Genomic DNA, 12,517 nt, shown 5'->3' on the forward strand with positions numbered 1-12,517 from the left:
CATTCCTCCTCGCATCTTGCCTGCGCACAGCCGGTGCGGTGCCTTTTAGCACGAGGCCTCAGTAGTAGTAGAAGTCCCGTCCCCGTCATGGATTGTCCGCCAGGATCTGGCTGGACGAAATCAAATGCAAATCACAAAATATTAGAGAAACTTAGTTGTTTTAGATTCGTTAGTAGTAGTTGTGGTAGGAGTGTAATGAACAGCTTGCCTGCTAATATGCTAACCTAGCTTTGTTTACCTTGGTAGCTAACACGATATGAACGTTAGCTTGGAGGAAAGGCAACTATAATGCAGTGTAATAAAACTACTATGAACAAAAGCTAGTGGTTCATATTAGGCTAGCAATAACGTGTTTATAATTGCAATCGTATACGGGTATTCTGCTACGTTCTGTCATACAATGTAACTTGCATGAATACATTGTTTTGCGCTAGCATACAGCTAGCCTCGTTAGCTATACATGCAGTATATGTACTGTCACAATGTACGGTAAATCACCCGGAGTATACTGTATGAGTATTCCGTGTGTGTGACTGCAGACATTCTCCTGCCATGACAAACATGTAAGGCCATCTGCTGACATTGTAGTTGATATATTTAAACGCTAGCAACGTAGCATAACAAAAATGTTTTTCCGACCAAACCTAGCTCTAGCTCCATGTGTTAGATCGGTTGCATACACGCTACGCCAGCTATAATGTAATTACGTTTCGCGACTGACCGCACGGCAAATCACCCGGAGTATACTGTCAATAGGTATTTTGTGTGTGAATGCACATTCTCCTGCTATGAGATACATGTATGCAAGGCCATCTGCTGATATTAGAGTTGATATATGGAAACTCTAGCAACTTAGTTAGCACAGTTAGCACTGTGTCAATGGCTTAGCAGTCCAACACAGTTTACACATTTAAACAGTCTTGTTTGATAAATACACAAATAACAATGCAAACTTACAGGTTGTATACCCAGATCTTCCCCTGCTCCAAACGGTCCAAACAAGCTGTGCATATCCGGCCTCAAACTGGGCAATGTTTTGGAAGCTTTCGTCTGTGAAATGCCGGTTCTTCGAACCTCTGAAGGAACACGCCGCTGCTGGTGTGGCCATAGCTCTTCGGGATTGGACCATTTCGTTCCGGGTACCGCATGACATCATGCCGTACCCGGAACTAAATGGAAGACTCAAATGGGCAGTGATGTATCTCCAACGAGGCGTTTTGGGGAGGTATTTTCTGTGTTAGAGTTTTACTCGCTACAGGGTGTACTTTGAGGGTTTTGACTCTGCACACCGTTTACATGCATAAAAACCTTCATAACACACAAGGGGACGGGTAATAACCGGAAAAGCATGACATGGGAGCTTTAAATATTTAGACTTTTTTTCTATACATATAGATTACATAGGATGAACAGCACGATCCACTCTGCTGGATTCTGCCCAAATCGGCTCAAAATGCATGAAAACATCTGGCTTTATCCATACTCCTGCAGTTGTATTGTTCTGGATTCATAGTGAAGTGTATTAGATGTTCTGCACTCTTATTGTTATGTATTTAATATAAAGTGAAATACCCATAAAGTCAGTAAAGAAAAGAGTCTCACTTACTGTAAAGGGGACCTATCATGCAAAATGCACTTTTGTACGTCTTTTATACATGAATATGTGTCCCCGGTGTTCCAGGGAACTCACCAAGTGTCAGAAAACACAACCCTCTCTATTTTCCTCCATACCCAAATCTCTAAAAAAAGGGCTGCAACGGATCTGATACAGATTTGAACACTTTCCTGACGTCAGGACAGTGGCGCTACGGCTATTGGGCCAACTCCACCAATCAGGAGGAGACAACCACGGCATTGCCGTTCGAAAGCGCTGGAGACGTTGTAGTACATATGCCAGGCCTCTAGATGGTGTTGTTGCTCACAGAATCAACCCTTGCTAAAACAGATCTTAAAAATGTCAAATTGAGCGAAATGAGGCATGGCTAAAATGCATGATCTGTTTGGTATTTTGAAAAAAAAAAAGTATAAATATGCCTTATATAGGTATGGTCCTATACTATTATTCAAATATAGCATGAGAGGTCCACTTTAATGTGAAATGTCACTTTCTGCTTTAGAACAACTCCCAACCAGTTTGTTCATTTGCAAAGGAAATGAATGTTAAAACCTGTTCTTCTCAAAAGCAATGTGTTAAATGGATCAAAGATAATATAGCATATCTGGAGTGTGCTCTTCTCACCGTAAGACATGGAGTTAAGAACCATTCAATATGTTTTTCTCCATCTCACAATCATGACGTAATTGGACTGTTTGGGAAATAAATTTATTTAGCTTTGCATAACTGCCTCTGACAAAAAGAAAAAATCATACAACAGAATATTTAGAATGCTGAAAAGATGTGCACTTCAAAATGATACAAAAATACAGACGCACACACACACGGTGCCCTCATGCGTACACAAGTTGACGTATTTGGCTCTACTAAAAGGCCCTGAAAATAAGGCATTGTGAATCAGAACGGACGGTTTACTACACTAAAACATACATCAAATTGTTCACAGGCCAAAACATCCCCTTCTGTTGTGTATCGATGTAAATTGAGGAACTTACATCATACAGTGATTGTTTTTTTTGTATTAACATAAATCCTTTCTCTTGTTTGCTCATTCTATTGCAAAACATACACAGCTCTCATTTAAAACCCAACAGGAACATACAGTACTGTGACTCTCATAAGCTTCCTATTGCCCCCTTTTCTACAGCTCCCAAACCAAAGCAGCTAATTGACAATAATGCATATAAATCCCAGTGAAAAGAGAAAGTTCCACAGTGTAGTACACCACAGTCTCAAATGCAATTAGCTGAAATGTAACTGGACCTGCTTTGGAGTCTGAAGAGACAGAGCAGCAGCAAGATGAAAACAAAAAGACTGGCTTAATGTTGGATTGCAGTTTTCTGTTGAAACTTGCAGATATTAAAACAATAATACCAGTAATCTTCACACGTCTGCTGCAGTGTCTCAATCAAGTTTAAGGCACAGTGGAGAGAATATTCAGTTTGTATGTTATTAACATTCTTCATAATACAAACACGTCTTGTGACAAAGTGTAATGATCGTTCAGGTCTAATCAGCCAGTGTGTGCCAATGAAGGGTTCAAAATCCTTTTCTTTTGCAAAGATGTGACTTCTTTAGCGCTGCTTCTCCAGTGTAAGCACGGAGGACATACTCTACCATCCAGCCCCGACTTTAACATGCAAACATCTTCATATTCAGACGTTCTGAATCAGGTTCATGTCCTTCAGTTTGTCAATCCTCTGGAAAGAGAGGAGCTTCACATAGCCTCACAGTCACACCAGCAACAACCTTTAGAAAAGCTGCGGCCATCTGCGTGAGGCTTCTTCTTCTTCTTTTCTTATCTCTGGTCCTAACTGAGGACGAGGCGTCTCACTCCAACACTTCTGCAGAGTGGTGACCTGCAGATTAAAACACCATTTGTATTTGAGTAGACTCCCTATTCCCTCAAGTTTGTATACTGTGTTATTTTAATCACATTTGATTTGTTTATTAATGACCTGAGGTGGACGATGTCTCATGACAAAATGTGTACGAAGAGAATGGCCAGGCCAATGTTGAGAAGGATGACCATGCATATCATTATGGTGTTTGGGCCCTTCAAGAGAGGTAACCATGAGACATGAGGGCAGGGAAGGCAGTTTACCATCTTGTGGATCCGCACCAGTCTGGTTTCAAGGCAGGTCACTCCACAGAAACTGCTCTCCTTGCTGTCTCTGAGGAACTGCACACTGCTAAAGCAGCCTCCCTCTCCTCTGTTATCATCCTGTTGGACCTGTCTGCTGTATTCGACACGGTGAACCATCAGATCCTCCTTCACACTCTCCAAGAATTTGGAGTTTCAGGCTCTGCACTTTCCCTCCTCACCTCATACCTCAAAGACCGTACCTACAGGGTAACTTGGAGAGGGTCCGACCCTTGTCAATTAACTACAGGGGTCCCTCAGGGCTCTGTTCTTGGTCCCCTCCTCTTCTCCTTGTACACAAACTCGCTCGGATCTGTCATTAGCCCGCATGGTTTTCATACCACTGCTACGCTGACGACACCCAATTCATTCTGTCCTTTCCCCGCTCAGAGACCCAGGTCGTCGCACTCATCTCTACTTGTCTAGCTGACGTCTCTCAGCATTCTCAGCAGGAAATGCATTCTCTACTTTATTTATGTAATGCTTCTTTTCTTTAATGCAATCTGAACTGCATTTGTGTCTGAAATGTAAACCCTTTGCCATAATCCTATTCCCTGTTCAAATTGTCCTTTCCTCTCATCATGTGGGTATTTTGAGGTCAAGTCTTTGTATAATTCTTACCTTTTAAGGTAGAATGAAGAAGTTTAAAATGTGAAGCAACTCACAGCATTCTGAAACATGAGGTCTCTATAAGGGGGGTACACTTTGGGACCAATCAGTAAGTAGCACCTTGGTGACATTACAAAGCATACCGAGTACCGACTCAGGCCCCGGCTCCACGGGAACCCATACGGCAAAACGCATCGGAGTAACGCAAATGCAACCGCAAAAAACCTTCCGCCCACACGCAATATACACCGGATTGTGTCAAGCTCCACGAGACGGCTCCGTTTACATCCAACCGCTGGAAAAGCTGCAGTACATATGCCGAGCCTGTACGTGGCGCTGTAACTTCCTCCACAAAAGCAGCAACTTCCTCCACAAAAGCAGCAAAGAAGAATGGTTGTCATGGCTGCACTTCTGTTTATTCTCCGCGGTGGGGGCCGAGGGATCCGTGCAGAGTTTTTCGCCGGTCAACGTGTGTTAAAGTTTAAATCTTCCGGACAAAATTATAAAAGTGCCGGTCAAAGGTCTTCTTTGTTATTTATTGAGCTTTAAAACAAATGAATAACGACGATATAATGATATATAATAATAAAATACACAGAGCCTGTCTCTTTTTCCTCTCTTCTCACAGCGTCAGTGTCTGTCTCATGCAGCAGCTGATCCAGTAATGATGACTCGACAGTAAAAATAAACATATTTATAACTAGTTTAGGTAGTTTGAGAGGTAATTAAAATAGCTAAGGGTGATGATCTGACTTGAAGTGTGTGTTTTGCTCCCGCTGCATCACAGCGGGAGGAGCTGCGTGTCTCCGTCCTGTCAGATTAGACTTCACTCGCGTTTATGTCCATATCGAGATAAAGATAAATAATCTGAATTCAGTGTGCAGTGTACTTTTGCGGGGGTGAGCAGCAGAGGCGGGGAGAGGCGGGGCTATTGCGTCGTCATTATCAGAAACGGATGACCGTATAGGCGACCCCACGGCCCCGTTGGACCCCCAGAGCGCTCCGTTCCCAGATCTATCCACCTTTGGACCCGTTGTCGTTTGCGGGGTCTGTTTCTACGTTTCCGTTACGGCGTCGTCGAGCTTAAAGGGCTATACGAAAAACTAACACAAAGGAAAAAGCCAAAAAAGGCAAAGCAACGTGGCTGCTCCGTGGTCAGGTCCTCTGCGGGAGAGAGCGATCGAGAGTCTGCTCAGGCCTTTTCAATCCTCTGGTGCCAGCAGACAGGTGTCCTCAATCAGCGCTGACACAACAGAGGGAGAACATTAAAGGGCCATGCACAAACACACCACAGGAGACAGTAAAGCAGGGGTCGTCACACCCCCCCCCCCCCTTAAAGTCGGTGTCCCTAGGACCACCGGCACAACAAACCAACCCCATCCCAAACAAAAACAAAAACCCAACCAGTAAAGAAAAACAAAAACAAAAGACATAAGGTACCCTATTTTAAAGAAAACCAACAACTGTAACATACAACCCTCATTCTGCCAACCGCGCCTCCAACACCCAGCCACATCTTTAGCAACCCAGGTACCTGAGAAGCACACTTTAAAAAGATGGGCAGAGCAAGAAAGATTTACAAAACAGTATGAAAGACAATACATTACAGTCAAAGATGTAAGTTATGCACATTTTCCTCGGGGCAAACTGCTAACAGATGGTCCGCTTTTCTGCAGTTGTAGCCGTTAGCCTCACTGGGTTTACTGCAATGCCCCGCAACGTGGCCAATGTCGCCACACCTGTAACATTTCACCTTATTACAACGTCTCCAGATGTGACCAAGCCCACCGCAGAAGTAGCACCTCCGGTCGTTGGCATGCCCACAGTCACGAGCCATGTGGCCTGGTTTGTTGCAGTTGTAGCACACATCCTCAGTTTGGTCACAGTCCCTGGCCATATGTCCTTGGTCTCCACACCGATAACAGAACATTTCCTTGCCACATCCTCGACCCCTGCTGCCGCTCCCGCCACGACCACCATCAACGCCGCCGCCACGACCACCATCAACGCCGCCGCCACCGCCATCAACACCGCCACCACCACCATCAAAGCCGCCGCCACCACGACCACTTTGACCAGTGGAGCAATGCTTGGCCTTCTGGTTTCTAAACAGCATAGTTTTGACCATAGCACGCGTGATCACGCAGGAGGACGTGACCCCTGGCACCAATGTAGAGCTCTCCTCAAACCCAGACTCAATCAGACCACCAGTCACTAAAGGCGCAGGGGGAACATCAGTCCAGATTCTGCCACCTGCCAAACCGTTGCCCAGAATAAAATGTATCCCCTCGATTGGCAAAGCTGGACGTACACCAACAGCTACTTCACCTTTAACAAGGTCACAGTCAATATACACCTTATGAACAGGAATAGGAAAAACTTTTAATCCCATCCCCCAACTCAGAACTGTGTCACCAGTGTCACTTTCACCAGACAACGGCAAAACAGAGTCAACAATATAGGAGTCAAAAGCCCCTGTGTCCCGCAAGATTTTTATTGGAACTCTGACATTACTACCTACCAATGACACCAAGCCGTCTCGTATAAATGGAGTATAAGATGCCAAAACCTCAGATCCACATAAGTGGGATTTAAGCACATCGGCAACACAGCAGCTTTTCACAGGCACAGCCAACGCAACAGGCCCAACAAAACATCTTCCTCCCTCAGATTTTGCTCTAATCGCAGGACATTCTGCCTTCCAATGGCCCTTTTCACGACAGTAGTGGCAAATATCGTTGTTTTTATCCACATCAGATTTGACCAAACTCAATTTCCTTGGATCCATCCCAACATCCCTTCTATTTCCTTCACAAACAGTTAGTGCCCCAGAGCGCCCTCCGAACCTGCTCTTATGAAGCAACACAAACTCATCAGCTGCCACAGCAGCTCCAGCCGCGGAAATTAACTTGTGCTCTGTTATGTAGGTAGCAATCTTGTCAGGAAGAATATTTTTGAACTGTTCCAAAATCATGAGTTCGCACAAATTGTCAAAAGAATCGATTTCAAGAGCAGTTAACCAACGCTTAAAATGAATAGACAAATCCCTCGCCATCTCCACATATGTTTGATCTTGTTTTTGCTCAAAGAACCTAAAACGCTGTCGATAGGCCTCTGGCACGAGTTCATATGCTCTAAGCACCGCTGATTTTATTTTACTATAGCTAGAGCTATCTTCCAGACATAAGGAGAAATATGCAGACTGCGCTCGTCCTGTGAGAACACACTGAAGCATCAAAGCGCAGTCCGCATCAGGCCACTCTCTAGCCCTAGCTACACGTTCAAATAACAAAAGAAACGTGTCAGGATCACCTTCATTAAAGTGAGGCAGCAAGCGCAGGTTATTAACATCAAAGCGATGAGGAGACCTGGGCACCTGTTCACCCTGCCCCTCACCGGACAACGCGCCATCTCTGAAAATAGCCAGACGATGTCCCTCCAACTCTATCTTGGCTTTCTCAGATTCTTGTCGCATCCGCTCCACTGTGATTTCCTTTTCAATTCCCAACTCATACTTCCTTTTGTCATGTTCCCGGTCACGTTCATACCTTACTCTGTCATGTTCCCGGTCACTTTCATACCTTACTCTGTCATGTTCCCGGTCACTTTCATACCTTACTCTGTCATGTTCCCGGTCACTTTCATACCTTACTCTGTCATGTTCCCGGTCACTTTCATACCTTACTCTGTCATGTTCCCGGTCACGTTCATACCTTACTCTGTCATGTTCCCGGTCACTTTCATACCTTACTCTGTCATGTTCCCGGTCACGTTCATACCTTACTCTGTCATGTTCCCGGTCACGTTCATACCTTACTCTGTCATGTTCCCGGTCACGTTCATACCTTACTCTGTCATGTTCCCGGTCACGTTCATACCTTACTCTGTCATGTTCCCGGTCACGTTCATACCTTACTCTGTCATGTTCCCGGTCACGTTCATACCTTACTCTGTCATGTTCCCGGTCACGTTCATACCTTACTCTGTCATGTTCCCGGTCACGTTCATACTTTACTCTGTCATGTTCCCGGTCACGTTCATACCTTACTCTATCATGTTCCCGGTCACGTTCATACCTTACTCTGTCATGTTCCCGGTCACGTTCATACCTTACTCTATCATGTTCCCGGTCACGTTCATACCTTACTCTGTCATGTTCCCGGTCACGTTCATACTTTACTCTGTCATGTTCCCGGTCACGTTCATACTTTACTCTGTCATGTTCCCGGTCACGTTCATACCTTACTCTATCATGTTCCCGGTCACGTTCATACCTTACTCTGTCATGTTCCCGGTCATGTTCCCACTTTATTTTTTCGTGTTCCTGCTGCAACAACAACATTTCCCTCTGCTGCTCAAAAGAAAGTGCACTTGCCTGAAAACGAGGTTTTAACAAAACCCCCTCTTCCTTTGCAGCAAAAACTCCCGTCTCCCTTAACGTCGACACTACAGTGGCGTTTTCTCCCGGAGGCCAAGGGAAGCCAGGCTTCCCCTGTTTTTTCGGATTGTAGTTATAATTTAAATAAATAAATAAAAACACTTTGTTTTGTTTCGATAATTCTCCTTTGCTGTTGCTGCCGGCCCGTCTCTCCCCCACTCTCATTGAGTATTTTACAAAGAAAGAGTGAAACAAACAGCGCCCCTCTCTAGATGTTATGGTGAAACAGTAGATTGCATTCACTGTTGCGAGAGGAGGCCACCGGAATCTGGCTTCCCTTGGTGAGGGATTGACCAATCAGATGAGGCCCACGTGATGCCCCTGCCAACCTGTGATTGGTCAGGGCCATGCCAAGGGAAGCCAACCGTCTCTAGCTTCCCTTCAGAGGCCCGAAGTTAAGTAAACTGATATAAACTCCCCAAACAGGTTTTAAACTTTGAATCAAATCCTGTAAATCCTGAAAATCCTGAAAATCTCCGCTCTGCTGACCACAATGGACTGCAGTTCGGATAAAAGTGAGGCAAAGTGGCTTCACCCCATTCAAACCCTTCTTTTTTATTCATTACCGAATCTGCACTGCGCATTGAGCGGCTGGTATTGCATTTGGGGGGGGGGGGGGGGGGGGGGGGGGGGGGGGGGGGGTGTCTGCATAAATTAACCCAACCCAAAAAAATGGGCTTCCCCTACATTTTTCCCCACGCCACGCTACTGCGACACTATAGAGTCCTTTATGTTGTCTTTCACCCTTCTATCCCCGACAATAGACACAGAGAAATGCTCAGCAATTAAGAGCAGCTGCTCTCTTGTAAAAGTACCAAGCAACTCCTGAGACGGAGCTTCAACAAATGCCTCTACGTCAGCCATATTAACTTCCAACGACCCCTCACCGGAACACAACACCGGACCTTTAAACCGAGAGATGAGAGAAAAAAAACACAAAAACAAACCGGACAGATACCACCACACTTATTATGCGTCCAAAGTGGAACAACACTAATGTTCTGATTGGAGTTTCCCCACTAACTCACCATCCCACTGACTAATCTCCTCCCTAGTCTTCATGCAGTTACTTGTGGTGGGTATTTATGCACCGGAGACCGCTGGCCCAGCAAAGCGACTAGCAAGCTAGCAACACTACTGTGACCACGGCCATGCTCCCAAGCCGAAGCTTCAACCACTTTCTCCGCAACACTACACACCCCGCTCAACAATCCCAAGGGAGCCGCCGCTTAACCTGCCAGGGAAAACTCCGCACCGCTCCGCACTGCTCCACCTGCAACGCACCATCAAACCCTCACGAGAGAGAAAGGAGAAAAACAAACCAAAACAAACAGCTGACCACGGCTAAGAACAACTAGCAACCACTCTCCCGAAATATAATACCAAACAAATCAAAGTTTCACAAAGTAATCAAATCAGTCCCCAAACAACGATCTGAAATCTAATGTCCTTCCCACAACGAGCCGAAACAAAGAAACCGGCCGCACTGCAAACGCGCTCCCAACAAAGTTTATACACGCGCACCAACTCCCAACACAAATCTTACCTATCCGTTGCTGTATCACAGATAAAAGAAGTGGACGAGCCCCCATCTGTCATGGCCTGGCTCTTGGCCATAACAAAAAGCGTGGGAAAGGACAAGAACATATATGAAAAATATATTTATTAACAAAAGTTTGTCATAAACAAAGAAAAACTAACACAAAGGAAAAAGCCAAAAAAGGCTAAGCAACGTGGCTGCTCCGTGGTCAGGTCCTCTGCGGGAGAGATCGATCGAGAGTCTGCTCAGGCCTTTTCAATCCTCTGGTGCCAGCAGACAGGTGTCCTCAATCAGCGCTGACACAACAGAGGGAGAACATTAAAGGGCCATGCACACACACACCACAGGAGACAGTAAAGCAGGGGTCGTCACAGAATACAAAACAACACCTTTTTTAGTTTGTTTTAATCCCAATTGTGTTTTTGATGAGCAGAATACATTCTGAATGTAAATCTTCTTGGCTCGAGATATTTCACTGAAACCTTGAAGTTTGACCAAAAGGAGCATCCTTTGAACTGTGGATAGTTCTGTGAGAGGGAACACAGCAGTAGAGGCAGAGAGTTGCTCATTTCATGCAGTGTTTTATATTTAGAAAAACCTGCGGGAAGACCTGTTAGGTATGGTATTTGTATTGTACAAATACTTTGGTTACTATTTTTTTTCTTTTTTTTTTGTAAAATTTGACAAGTAGCCTCTGCTCTTCACTGAACCAGTGAAAAAGAATTATTTGTTTCTTCAGCAAGGCTTCAAAAATCTTGTTAAATAATTCTTTTCCAGCATCCGTTTGTAAATTTTTAGGAATCTGACTATCTTTTAGAATTGCATCAAATGTTATAGCCACTTCTAAGATACGTTTTTTTTAAATGTTTTTCTCTCATCCTGCTATATTCCTTCCAGGGGAGGATCCCTGGGGATTGATCGGAGCAAAGAAAGGCTGTAAACACTGACACTCTGACACACAAAACACTGAAACACTGAAACACTGAAACACAAAAACACTGAAACACTGAAACACTGAAACACAAAAACACTGAAAACACTGAAACACATAAACACTGAAACACTGAAACACTGACACACTGAAATACTGACACACAAAACACTGAAACACTGCAACACTGACACACTGACACCCAAAACACTGAAACACTGCAACACTGAAACACAGAACACTGAAACACTGAAACACTGAAACACTGCAACACTGACACACTGAAACACTGAAACACAAAACACTGAAAACACTGAAACACAAAAACACTGAAACACAAAAAACACTGAAACACTGAAACACAAAACACTGAAACACAAAAAACACTGAAACACTGAAACACAAAACACTGAAAACACTGAAACACTGCAACACAAAAACACAGAAACACAGAAACACAGAAACACAAAAACACTGAAACACTGAAACACAAAACACTGAAAACACTGAAACACTGAGACACTGAAACACTGAGACACTGACACACTGAAACACTGAAACACAAAACACTGAAAACACTGAAACACATAAACACTGAAACACTGAAACACTGACACACTGAAATACTGACACACAAAACACTGAAACACTGCAACACTGCAACACTGACACCCAAAACACTGAAACACTGCAACACTGAAACACAGAACACTGAAACACTGAAACACTGAAACAATGCAACACTGAAAACTATTAAACAGCCCTGCTATATACTATGACCATTCTTTACTTATTTATAATATGGTTCAAATGGAGTAATTTGAGTTGTCTGATGCACTTGATACAATTTTACTTTTTTAAATACTGATGTGTTTATTCAAAACCATTTCAACACACAATGTCATGACTTTTTCAAGATCTTTTTGTCAAACTATACTATGACTTGACTAATGTTACAGAATGTTTCGGAAAATGAAGATTCCAGTACCACTTTAAATGTTTCGTTTACAATCGTTTCCCAATGACCCGGAATAGTACTGCCAGAATGAACGATATCCAAAATGTCTTCTAGTTTACAAACTTCAGCCATTCTGTTTACACGGGGATCACTACTCATTCTGTTTTCAATCGTCATCAACAACACACTTATTAAACAGGTATTGACTGCATTCTGATAAATATATACAGATTGTTTTCCATAGTAGTTATCCCTTTTTTTTTATTTTTTTTTTATTTTAAAG

Source organism: Trematomus bernacchii, unplaced genomic scaffold (genome assembly GCF_902827165.1).
Source record: "Trematomus bernacchii unplaced genomic scaffold, fTreBer1.1, whole genome shotgun sequence".
Taxonomy (NCBI): Eukaryota; Metazoa; Chordata; class Actinopteri; order Perciformes; family Nototheniidae; genus Trematomus; species Trematomus bernacchii.